Consider the following 12,500-nt stretch of genomic DNA (forward strand, 5'->3'; position numbering starts at 1 on the left):
TGAAGAGGGAGATTTGAGATGATGGGCACGGGCAATAACAGAGCCACCGGGCTGTGCAGGAGACGCCGGAGAACAGGGAATTGTCAGGCTTTATCAGCCCGCCATCAGCAACACGGCTGGAGAAATGGGCCCTCATAAATTATGAAGGATGTATTATCACACAAATGGAATGGGTGACAGTGATGGAAATTAGAAATGGGATTCAGCTCTTCTGCCGTGCTCGGTAATTATATGGCAACAATATATTAGGGTTTCTTCAGCTCAGCCCAATGTCAGGGCGCTCGTACCATGCCGCAGTCCTGCATGAGCAAACACACACTTAAATCTCTCATGTTTCTCCATCCTGGAGTCCACCAGAGCTGCTGTGAAATTTAATGACACCAACACTATCTTTCAGGACTGAAAAGTAAGAGTTTAGGCCATAAATTATAAATTGCAATTATTTTTCAAACTAATGGAGAGGGTTGTTTTGGAGGAATCAATACAATGTGGATTTGAGAATATTTATTTCAATAGAAAGGACATTAAAGTATATCTTTGTATAGCATAAAGGGTGGTCAGTGGATTTAATAGGAACTATATTAAGAATATTTATGAAATTAAGTACAAAGATGTACTTAAAAGTGATCTAAGTCTCTATTAATTTCATTTTATATTTTGATTTAACATTAGTGTAGAATATGCTAAAGTGTTCTTTTCTATTTTTTTTAAACAAAGAAACACAAGACAGCATTTAAGACTTATTGATCAAATCAATCAATCAGCCAAATCAACCAACCAACCAGCGAAACAAACCAACCACCCAACTAACAAAATCAACCAACCAACTAATCAACCAACCAACCAACCAGCGAAACAAACCAACCACCCAACTAACCAAATCAACCAACCAATCAACCAACCAACCAACCAACCAACCAACCAACCAGCGAAACAAACCAACCACCCAACTAACCAAATCAACCAACCAACTAATCAACCAACCAACCAGCCAGCTAACCAAATCAAACAAGCAACCAGCCAAATAAATCAACCAACCAACCAACCAAATCAACCAACCAACCAACCAACCAACCAAATCAACCAACCAACCAACCAACCAAATCAACCAACCAACCAACCAACCAACCAACCAACCAACCAAATCAACCAAACAATCAAATCAACCAATCAACCAACCAACCAACCCAATCAATCAAATAAATGAAATCAACCAACCAAGCAGCCAACCAAATCAACCAACCAATTAACCAATTCAACCAACCAATGAATCAACTTGGCAACCAAATCAACCAACCAACCAAATCAACCAACCAACTCACAACCAGCCAACCAAATCAACCAACCAATTAACCAATTCAACCAACCAATGAATCAACTTGGCAACCAAATCAACCAACCAACCAAATCAACCAACCAACTAAGCAAGTCAACCAACCAATCAGCTAACCACATCACCCAACCAAGCAGCCAACCAAATCAACCAACCAACCAAATCAACTGACCAACCAACCGACCAACCAATCAATCAATTCAACCAAACAACCAACCAATGAAATCAACTAACCAACCCAATCAGCCAACCAATGAAATCAAAGAATGAAACAGCAGCCAATCAAATCATCCAACCGAGCAGCTAACCAAATCAACCAAGCAAGCAAATCAACCAACCCACCAAGCAAATCAACCAACCAATCAGTCAACCAAATCAACCAACCAAGCAAGCAGCCAACCAAATGAACCAACCAACGAACCAAATCAACCGACCAACCAATCAATCATTTCAACCAAACAATCAACCAATCAAATCAAACAACCAACACAATCAACCAACCAAGCAGCTAACCAAATCAACCCACCAACCAAGCAGCCAACCAAATGAACCAACTAACCAAATCAACCCAACAACCAACCAATGAAATCAACCAACCCAATCAACCAACCAATGAAATCAACCAACCAAACAGCCAACCAAATTAACCAACCAACTTACAACCAACCAACCAACCAAAACAATCAACCAACCAGCCAATCAGCCAATCAAATCAACTAATCATTCTACCAACCATCCAACTCAACCAACCAGCCAACCAAATCAACCAATCAACCAAAACAACCAACCAACCAAATCAACCAACCAACCAAATCAATCAACCAACCAAATCAACCAACCAACCAAATCAACCAACCAAGCAGCCAACCACATCAACCAACCAAATCAACTAAACAACCAACCAATCAACCAACCATCCAAATTAACCAATCAAATCAACCAGCCAACCACTCTTACATAATAAAAGCTGCAAGATAAATGTTAATTCTAAATCCTAAAACAGCTCAAGGTCTGTACCCGCAGCAGTCCAGCATGAACACAGCCTCTCTCTCAAATCTCTCACATTTCTCCATCCTGGAATCCTCTGGTGTCCGCTCTGAAATGTAATGGCGCCACACAATCTTTTCTGGGCTTGAAAAACTACGATTTTGGGTCCATGAATTATAAATGACAATTATTTTTCAAAGTAATGGCGAGGGGATCTGCTTTTTGGGGTTTTCGTCGAATTCAATTTCCAGACAGCATCAAGGTCATTTCGGAGCAGAGGAGTATGAATCGTAATTATTAATTAGCACGATGATAATCACCGGTGTGCGTTTCACCTCGGAGACCAGCGGAGCGCTTGACTGATTGAGTTCTGCTCTCAGATGAACAAGAATCACACGCTGCCAAGATCTCATTCATTTCTTTGTGTTCAGTGCTGTTTCTACACTCAGTCTCCGGTTTGCTGTTTCCAGGACTGAGAAAATGAGGCACAACACGTCTGGAGAAATGGAGTTGGGTAACAGTGGACTGGCTCTCAGAGTTCAGCAGCTGAAGGTCAGTCGTAAAGCTTCATTAGACTCTCAGCTAAACTCGATCCGTCTCTCTTTCTCTTGGCTTTTATGGCTGCGTTTGATGAGTGTGTTGCTTGAAGGAGGATATTTTTGGCCTCTGTTATTAAGTGCTAATAAATGGCCTCTATATATTTCCACACACGGCTCTCAGATGTGTCTTTCTGGCAGTACACTTTAAAAAAAATGCTGTGCTGTCATAAGCCAACGTTGGGGCAAATATGGAATAACCAGCCTGGGGTGCTTTTCCCAAACAACGACGTAACTCGAGGCTGAACTACCATAGTATGATGCATCATTTGGAAAAAGAACAATGTATTGATGAGTGTTTCCTAAATCCCGTAGTTCTGTCGCAGATCCGTCGTTTGAACCACCTAAGTTATAACGCATAATGCCCATAATGACGCTCTAAATAGGGTGGAGTAACTACTTCTTTAGGGAAGAACCCAGTCATTTATTTGTGCAGATTATATTGTTTTACAGAAACACGCATTTAAAATGAAATACAATATTAGTTTAGCTAAAAACATGCTCTTGTTTTCCATATTAGTTGAAATATATGTAAATGGAACATATAAGGGCCTGTGTTTCCTTTACAAATATTATTGAGAACATTACATATCCTATTCTAAAACATTAAATCACTCACAAAAGCTGAAACATATTCTAATATAATAAATAAATCATTTAAATAAATAAATAAATAAATAAATAATGAGGCGATTTATTAAGAAATTAAGTTTCATTCAAATTACATTTTTATTATTTATTAGGAAATGAAAAAAATCCTACTTTAATAATAATATTAATGATGATGATTATTGTTGTTGTTATTATTAAGTAGGATATTGTTTATTTAATTATTTTATAAAGTCAACTTTTACAATTTGACACATGTAAACCACTGCAGAAATGTTCTAACCAGCAGGCCCATGTCATATACAGTGCAGATACTAAATAAATAACCTACTATACATTAAAAGAATTAACGTATGCTTTTTGTTTTCTTAAGCTTTGGAGACGTAACATACACTCTGCTTTTAAATAACAGGTCACCTATAGCTTTAGCCATGAGGCTGAGATCAAAATGACATCAATGTGTTCAAAGTGCACTGTGAAGGGAACACAACTGTAAACATGAAGATCGCGAAAACTGAACTGTAAAAATACATTAAAAGCAAATGACACCTAAGAGAGATGACTTAGATGCTTTTTTTTAGATGCAAATCAAGCCTTGTGCAATATTGGAAGAATCCAGACGAGTGTACAAGCTGAACATCTGATCTGAGCTCTCCAGGAAGATGACAGGAGGTAGAAAAGCCGAGCGGGCTCTTCACTGAGCCCCAGCTGCTTCTGGAAATGGAGACGGAGGCCTGATTAACATGAACACACACGTTTGTTCAGAGATGAAACCCTGCTTAGCCAAAATCTACCACCAAATCAGATGGAGTAAATCCATCACGTGCGCTGCGTTTGCAACGTCTAGAAGTCATGTAAACTGAAAACTGAAATAAATAAAATTGGATTATATGGTTTGGAAATGGATGTTTTATGAGATTATTGACATTTTTTTGGGATTATTTTGCATGTAGTTAAGAATTTTGCAGGATCGCAAAAATGTTTGTCTTTTTGTTGATTTTGCGTTGGATTCTGTTATTTAACCAACGTGGTGCAAAACGTGGAAATTACTGTTGCGCTGGTCTGAAAATAGGAACTAATCACACCAAACACGTCTTGCACCTTATTGCGCTGGGTGTATGATAGGGGACTCTGTTTCGCTTGTCTAGGAAATGCTTCTTGATTTAAAGGGCACCTATGGTGAAAAATCTACTTTTCCAGCTGTTTGGACAGACATATGTGCATGTATGGTGTATAGAGCGTCATATTGGGGTGAAATAAACACAGCCAGTGCTTTTTTTTTCAATTTAACAACATAAAAAACGGTGGACCAATTGGAGCGGTTTTCGGATCGACCGCAACTTTACGTAGGAGAGCGGTCCCCACGCCCACTAATATTGATTGACAGGCGCGTCATCATATCCTCAGTTTGTTGATTCACGTCCGCCATTTTCAGCGTGAGTTGAAGCGATATCACTAAAGGAACACGCTAGCTCTATTTTTAGATGCAAGGCTCATTGGGCTCAACACAAGATCAATATTCTCCACATTATCGCTCTAATCGGAATTATTGGTTGTATCTTTACGTAGGTTTGCAAACATGTGTACTTCTCATTGAGTCTACCTTATACTTCAGCCGTTTGCATTTCTGGCGATCCCAGAAGCTCCCTGTGATCTTAACTAGCATGCGTTTTAGAATTCTAAACATCGGTTTCTATCAGGGTACACTCAAGTCGACGGCTGGGCGCCGCGGACCGCTGCAGAAACCTATGTTTAGAATTCTAAAATGCGTGGCGCGACGATTCGGGACACTTCATGTTTCTGCCGCGTCACAGAGAGTGTCTGGTGTGCCGTGTTGCGGCTTCGAGCGGCGCATCCGGTGCCTCAGTCAAAGTTAATTCAGTGTGCGTGGTTATTAGTCTCGGTGTACAAGCTCGGCACTTGAAACTAGCACACAGTTGGCTGTAAAACTGTACAAAGACAAAAATAATTTTGTTCTCTCTGCTTGGTCTGTGTCCGAGTCGTACATGTACGACTGAATGCGGATCCTCTCACTCCTGCTCCTCTCAGTCTGCCTGTCTGACTCTGTTGCAAACACAGAGCGGGTAAGCTCATGGCTCCGCCCCCTTGTTACGTTGGGCGGGAAGCCGAAACTAATTTACATGTGAAGCAACACACCCCTAAATCAGCGAGCTGTGGACACGCCCCCAACATGACACTTTTTAACACATTATAATAAAACAATCTGAATTGTGTTTTAAACTGAACCTAAACTGGCACACTCAGAAGAACCAGAATATTAATATTACATCATAAAAAAGAGGTCAACTATGTACCCTTTAAGAAATTTCAGACATTTGGACTAGAAAGAAGACTAAAACACTAAATAAGAAAAGCATGTTTAGCAGTGTTTTATGTTTCACATGCATTTTCTCTTTTATGCACCAATCCGCTTTTATTGTTCTCATTTTTAATGGGAATATCTTAACTGTGTCATTTGTCAAATCTGTTCAGCACCAAAGCTGTTGTTGCGTTTGATCAAACATATCACTTTCTCTTTCTTTCTCTTATCTGCAGCCAGAAATTAACACAAAAAAAAGCAGAACGCAGAGTATTTAAAAGCCTCTGATCTTTGCATTTTCTCACACCAAAACAGCAGAAGATTTTGGATCCATTCCTCAACACGAGCCCTGTGTTATTCGGATGCCGTTTTACAGGATTTAATACTCTAAATGCCCTGAGGAGAAGCAAACACTCAGATATTCATTGTTACAGCTATCAGTTCATATCAAGCATACATTGCAAAAGGAAACGGAGCAATTTGACTGAAAACTATAGTCTGTCATGCTGCGTTTCGACCAAATGTTTCTCCACCGCTATTTCTCTCCACTTGTTATATCTGGAGTGAAAATTGTAGGCCTGCGGATCGTGAAAAAAGCTGATGCCAATTAAACCTTCAGCTAAAGAAGACATGCATTTGGGTTGGCCGGTTATTATATTTTATGTAGCTTATTTTTGTGTGATTGCAACATGCTCTGTGAACAACTAGTTTTCTTGTAAATTCAATTTAATTTCCTCATAAAAGCATGCGGTAAAAACATATTTTCCCTATTTTAAAATATATCTCTCACAATCAATCAAATGATCAATCAAATGAAATAAATGAATAAATAAACAAACAAATAAATAAATAAATAAATATTTCCTCAATTGTTTTGGATGAAAATGTACAAAAATAACAAAATTAATTAATTAAATTCTGTTAAAAATAAATTTAAACATTTAATTAATTAAAAAAATCCATCAATTGTTTTGAATGAAAATTTTCAATAAATAAATATATAAATGATATTTCCCCAATTTTTTTGTAAAATTAAATTAAAATAAAATAAAATAAAATAAAATAAAATAAAATAAAATAAAATAAAATAAAATAAAATAAAATAAAATAAAATAAAATAAAATAAAAAAAATAAAATAAAATTAAATTTAATTTAATTAAATTAAATTAAATAAATAAATTTCCTCAATTGTTTTGGATGAAAATGTACAAAAACAAAATAAATAACTTAAAATAGATTAGAATAAAAATTAAACTAGAATAAATGTAATTAAATTATTTAAAAAGTCCAATTGTTTTGGATGAAAATGTACAATAAATAAATAAAGAATTAAAGAATAAAATAATAAAAGTTCCTCAATTGTTTTGGATTAAATTGTACAATAAATAAATAAAGAATTAAAGAATAAAATAATAAAAGTTCCTCAATTGTTTTGGATGAAAATGTACAAAAACTAAATAAATAATTTAAAATAACAAATAATAAAAAAGTACAATTGTTTTGGATGAAAATGTACAATAGAATAAATAAATAAATAAATAATATTCCCTCAATTGTTTTGTAAAATAAAATAAAATAAAATAAAATAAAATAAAATAAAATCTTTTGGATATTGTACAATAAATAAATAAATAAATAAACAAATAAATAAATACATACTCCTTCAATTGCTTTGGATGAAACTGAATAAAATAAAAATAAATAAATAAATAAATAAATAAAAAATTGGCCATTGTTATGATATCGTGAATGATAATAATTAACAGACTAATAAACTAAAATAAATCAAATATAACCTAAACTAAACTAAACTAAACTGATACAATATAATAGAATATAATGTAATGTAATGTAACGCAACGCAACGCAGCGCAACACAACACAACACAACACAACACAACACAACACAACACAACATAATATAATATAATATAATATAATATAATATAATATAATATAATATAGAAATACAGATGATTTTAAATCAACATACACTGTTATTGGATATTGTGTTTTAGGAGGTAATGCATTCTGCAGACTTTGACCATTTGACCTCGGTGTTGACAGCAGCAATGATCCACAGTTTGATCTTTTGAATATCATGTTTCTATAAAGCTCTTTTGAAGTTCTGATCATTTGAGTGAATGACTTGAAAAACGTAATGCTGTAAACAACCCAAAATTGTTTGAGTGACCTGTTATTATCCACAACACAGACGACTGCTGGAGTGAGACAGACACAAAACACACTTTAAAATAAAAGGATATTTTTCCCTCTATTAACAGAAACGCCATAAAGCCAGTGGGGGGAAAAAGAGGTCAGAATTGCAAGACTTAAACACTGAATTCAAAAGAGGAAAAAGCCCTTAATTCAATTTGTTAATTAAGAATTTTATCAAATAAATAAGATTGTAGATAGTTCATGTTTGATGTCCCTGTTGTACCGAACAATCGTTTACATTTTATGTTAATTCATGTGCAACATATTAACATTTTCAGAAACTTTAAACATTCCTGCATCTAAATTCTCCCAGAATGCATTTGCAAATCACCACGCTTCTCAAAAAAGGACTTTGAAACGTGCCTCGGGGGAGTTGACTTTCTTTTTGATCAACTTAGCTCCTGATGGGGTTACAAGACGTCAGGGTTACAAGGTTTCCCACCTCAAAACTTGAAACAACAGACTCCACCCCACTCCAAGCCTCAGAGGACAAAGAGCCGACCACCAGCTAACACCAGCTCAACAGAGGGATGTAACGGATGTGGCCGATCAGACACATTATTATTTTGCTTTATTCCACAAATGATACACCAACATCAACATCAATGATACATCAACCTCTCCTACCAAGAAAAAGACTGGATGGTCAGTGTGTAATCCGATTCCAAATTATTTAAGACACAAAGGACTGCTCAGAGATGGCCACACAGACATGGTCAAGCTTCTATACATTCCCTGCTTAAGACTGATGCTTTTAATGTAAACCTTTATTCTGTCTTTATGTGTAATCAGGTGTTTTACAAGTCTCTTGCTCATGTTTTAATATTATGGTTCTAATACTCCTGCAGTCAATGTTTAACTCTACCACAGATAAACAAGATCATAGATGGTTCATGTTTGATGTCCCTGCAAAGCTAATTTGGTGTACTGAACGATTGTTTACATGTTATGTTAAAATGTGTGCAAAATATTAACATTTTAAGAAACTAAACATTTCTGCATCAGCTTACACCCAGAATGTGTATGCAAATTACCACACTTGAGAACAAAAGACTATAAAACGCGCTTTGGGGGATTAAACTTCTCATTGGTCAACTCTGCACCTGAGGGTGGGTACAAAACCACCCTTATAAAAGCTGGTGACTAAGGCCACGCCCTCAAAAACCCCAGAGAACACCCAGAGAACTCCACGGAGCAGGCGTGGACTCTGACAAAATGGGTTAATCACACAGCTTAGACCACCTCTGATACCTTTCTTTTACATCGAGAGTCTAGTTAAGTTTAGTGCACCGCAAACCCAGAAGTCAACACGACTAGTCCTTTTTCCAACTCAAAACAACAGAATCCACTCTACTCCAAGCCTCAAGACAAAGAGGCTCAGGACAAAGAGCCGACCACCAGCTAACCATGTGGGAACACTAGCTCAAGAGAGGGAGTTCTTCACATCACACAAGGAACACAAGTAATGCCTCCAGAATTACCACTGAACTGGTGTAAATTAAACTTAACCCAAAAGAAACTTTAGGGTTTAACTTTAGGGGTTAAATTGATTATTTTTGCTTTGCTTGATTTAGTCCGAGGTTTTTGCATCATTACACTCTCTCAGTTTCTGTTAGATTCATCAATAAAGTTTTATTTTGTATAAAGAAAGGTGCCTGTGCATATTTATGAATCGAATGTTTTAAACTTCGATCTTGTTACCCTGCTTAAACTTAGCAATAGTTGAAGTCAATCAACCATTTGAACGATTGCTGGACGATTCTGATTTAAAGAGTCAAAACTAACTCAGAATGCAGTGCATGAGTTAATGCTACATAGGCTTGATGAAATATTCATCAATATTATTCAGAGATGGCTCCTCCATTTGACATGCAGGAAGAAATCGATCAATAAACAATTAAACTCTTGGGAAGATGGGTGGATGGATGGATGGATGGATGGATGGATGGATGGGTATATACTTTAGGTGGATTGATGGATGGATGGATGGATGGATGGACAGAGAGAGGGACGGAGGGATGAGTATATACTTTAGGTGGATAGATAAATGGATATATACTTTAGATAAATAGATGGATGGATGGATGGATGGACAGAGAGAGGGATGGAGGGACGGGAATATAATTTAGGTGGATGGATGGATGGATGGATGGATGGATGGATGGATGGATGGATGGATGGATGGGTATATACTTTAGGTGGATGGATGAATAGATGGATGGATGGACAGAGAGAGGGACGGAGGGATGGGTATATACTTTAAATGGATGGATGGATGGATGGATGGATGGATGGATGGATGGATGGATGGATAGATGGGTATATACTTTAGGTGGATGGATAGATGGATGGATGGATGGACAGAGAGAGGGATGGAGGGATGAGTATATACTTTAGGTGGATGGATGAATAGATGGATGGATGGACAGAGATAGGGACGAAGGGATGGGTATATACTTTAAATGGATGGATGGATGGATGGAGGGTGGGACAGAGGGTGAATGGATGAGTATATACTTTAGGTGGATGGATGGATGGATGGATGGATGGATGGATGGATATATACTTTAGATAAATAGATGGATGGATGGATGGATGGATGGATGGATGGATGGATGGATGGATGGATGGATGGATGGACAGAGAGAGGGATGGAGGGACGGGTATATACTTTAGGTGGATGGATGAATGGATGGATGGATGGATGGATGGATGGACAGAGAGAGAGACGGAGGGATGGTTTATACTTTAGATGGATGGACAGAGAGAGAGACGGAGGGATGGTTTATACTTTAGATGGATGGATGGACAGAGAGAGAGACGGAGGGATGGTATATACTTTAGATGGATGGATGCATAAATGGACGGACAGAGGGATGAATGGATGAGTTTATACTTTAGGAGGATGGATTGATGGATATATACTTTAGAAAAACAGATGGATGGATGGATGGACAGAGAGGGACGGAGGGATGGGTATATACTTTAGATGCATGGATGGATGGATGGATATATACTTTAGGTAGATAAATGGATAGATGGATGGATGGACAGACGAATGAATGGATGGGTATATATTTCAGATAAATGGATGGGTGGATGGAGGGATGGAGGGATGGATGGATACATGTATGGACGGACAGAGATATGGGATATTTTTAATAGCAATAGTTGAAGTCAACTGTCCCTTCGAACGAACGCTAGGTGATTCGTGTGTTCAGATTAAAAGATTCTTTTGATGCCCCATTCAAATGAATCTTCAATTCACTTTAAGCTAATTCGCTACAATTATGTAACTCAGTTACTACTTGTGAGAAGTAACTAGTAACTATAATTACTCTTTTAAAGGAACATGCCCAACACTCTAAGATCATCAGTATATCTTCATGTCTTGAACTTGTATATAAAATCAATGCAGCGGCTGGTGAATATACTGTATGTTCTGCTGCTGCTGTATTGTTTGGATGCTGTTTCTCCTTCACTCCTGCTTTCATCCGTCCTCTAACCGCCTGTCCATCCTGCACACTCATGTTTGATGTTTTCATTCTCATTGATGTTCATATTCCCTTTTTTTCTCCCCATTTTCCTTTTTTTTTTTTTTCTTCCTGCATTTCCCAAACCAAAAGTTAAAGAAGCAAGTTCCCTTTGAAAAGTTGTGCTTCTTTTGTCTCTCCCGCCTTGGGATCAGCAAAGGTCTGCTGAATTTAAATGCAAATTGGCAAAATAAATTATTGATTCCTTTAAAGCTGCGGCAATAAGAAAACATGTGGGCACAACGGCGGTCCGAGATCCCCCGAGCACTGGATCTACTGTTGTGAAGGAAGAGGAAACAAATCTGCTAATATATACACACATATATAATAACTCAGAATGCAGTGCATGAGCTAATGCTACATAGGCTTGAGGAAATATTCATCAATATTATTCAGAGATGGCTCCTCGCTTTGACATGCAGGAGGAAATCGATCATTAAAATAGCTAAACTCTTGGGAAGATGCGTAGAGATGGCAATGGTGTAGGGATGCTTGATTTCAGGAAAAATCATGATTATGATTGTGTTGGTCAAATTTGAAATCATGATTAATAAATGTCATTTTAAGAATGGATTGACAGTCAGACGGATGATGGACAGACGGATGGATGGATGATGGACAGACAGAGGGACGGACGAATGAGTATATACTTTAGATGGATGGATGGATTGATGGATGGCTATATACTTTAGATAAACGGATGGATGGATGGATGGTCAAATGGACAGATAGAAGGATGGACAGATGGGTATATACTTTAGAGGGATATATACTTTAGATAAATGAATGGGTGGATGGATGGATGGATGGATGGATAAATGGATGGATGGATGGATAAATGGATGGACGGATATATGTGGGATGAAATGATGGATAGATAGACAGGTATATATTTTAGATG

General features: G+C 37.2%; 1 protein-coding gene across 1 annotated transcript in view; it reads right to left on the reverse strand.

Moving 5' to 3' along the window:
• Positions 1 to 2,806, reverse strand: part of si:cabz01090165.1 (uncharacterized protein LOC100333421 homolog) — a 243,597-nt gene extending 240,791 nt beyond the window's left edge. Inside the window, exon 1 of the mRNA XM_056478722.1 lies at positions 2,641 to 2,806. The gene's annotated coding sequence lies outside the window, so the exon portion shown is untranslated. The remainder of the gene's footprint in view (positions 1 to 2,640) is intronic.
• Positions 2,807 to 12,500: the final 9,694 nt, after the last annotated feature.

This window comes from Danio aesculapii, chromosome 18 (assembly GCF_903798145.1).
Source record: "Danio aesculapii chromosome 18, fDanAes4.1, whole genome shotgun sequence".
NCBI classification, from domain to species: domain Eukaryota; kingdom Metazoa; phylum Chordata; class Actinopteri; order Cypriniformes; family Danionidae; genus Danio; species Danio aesculapii.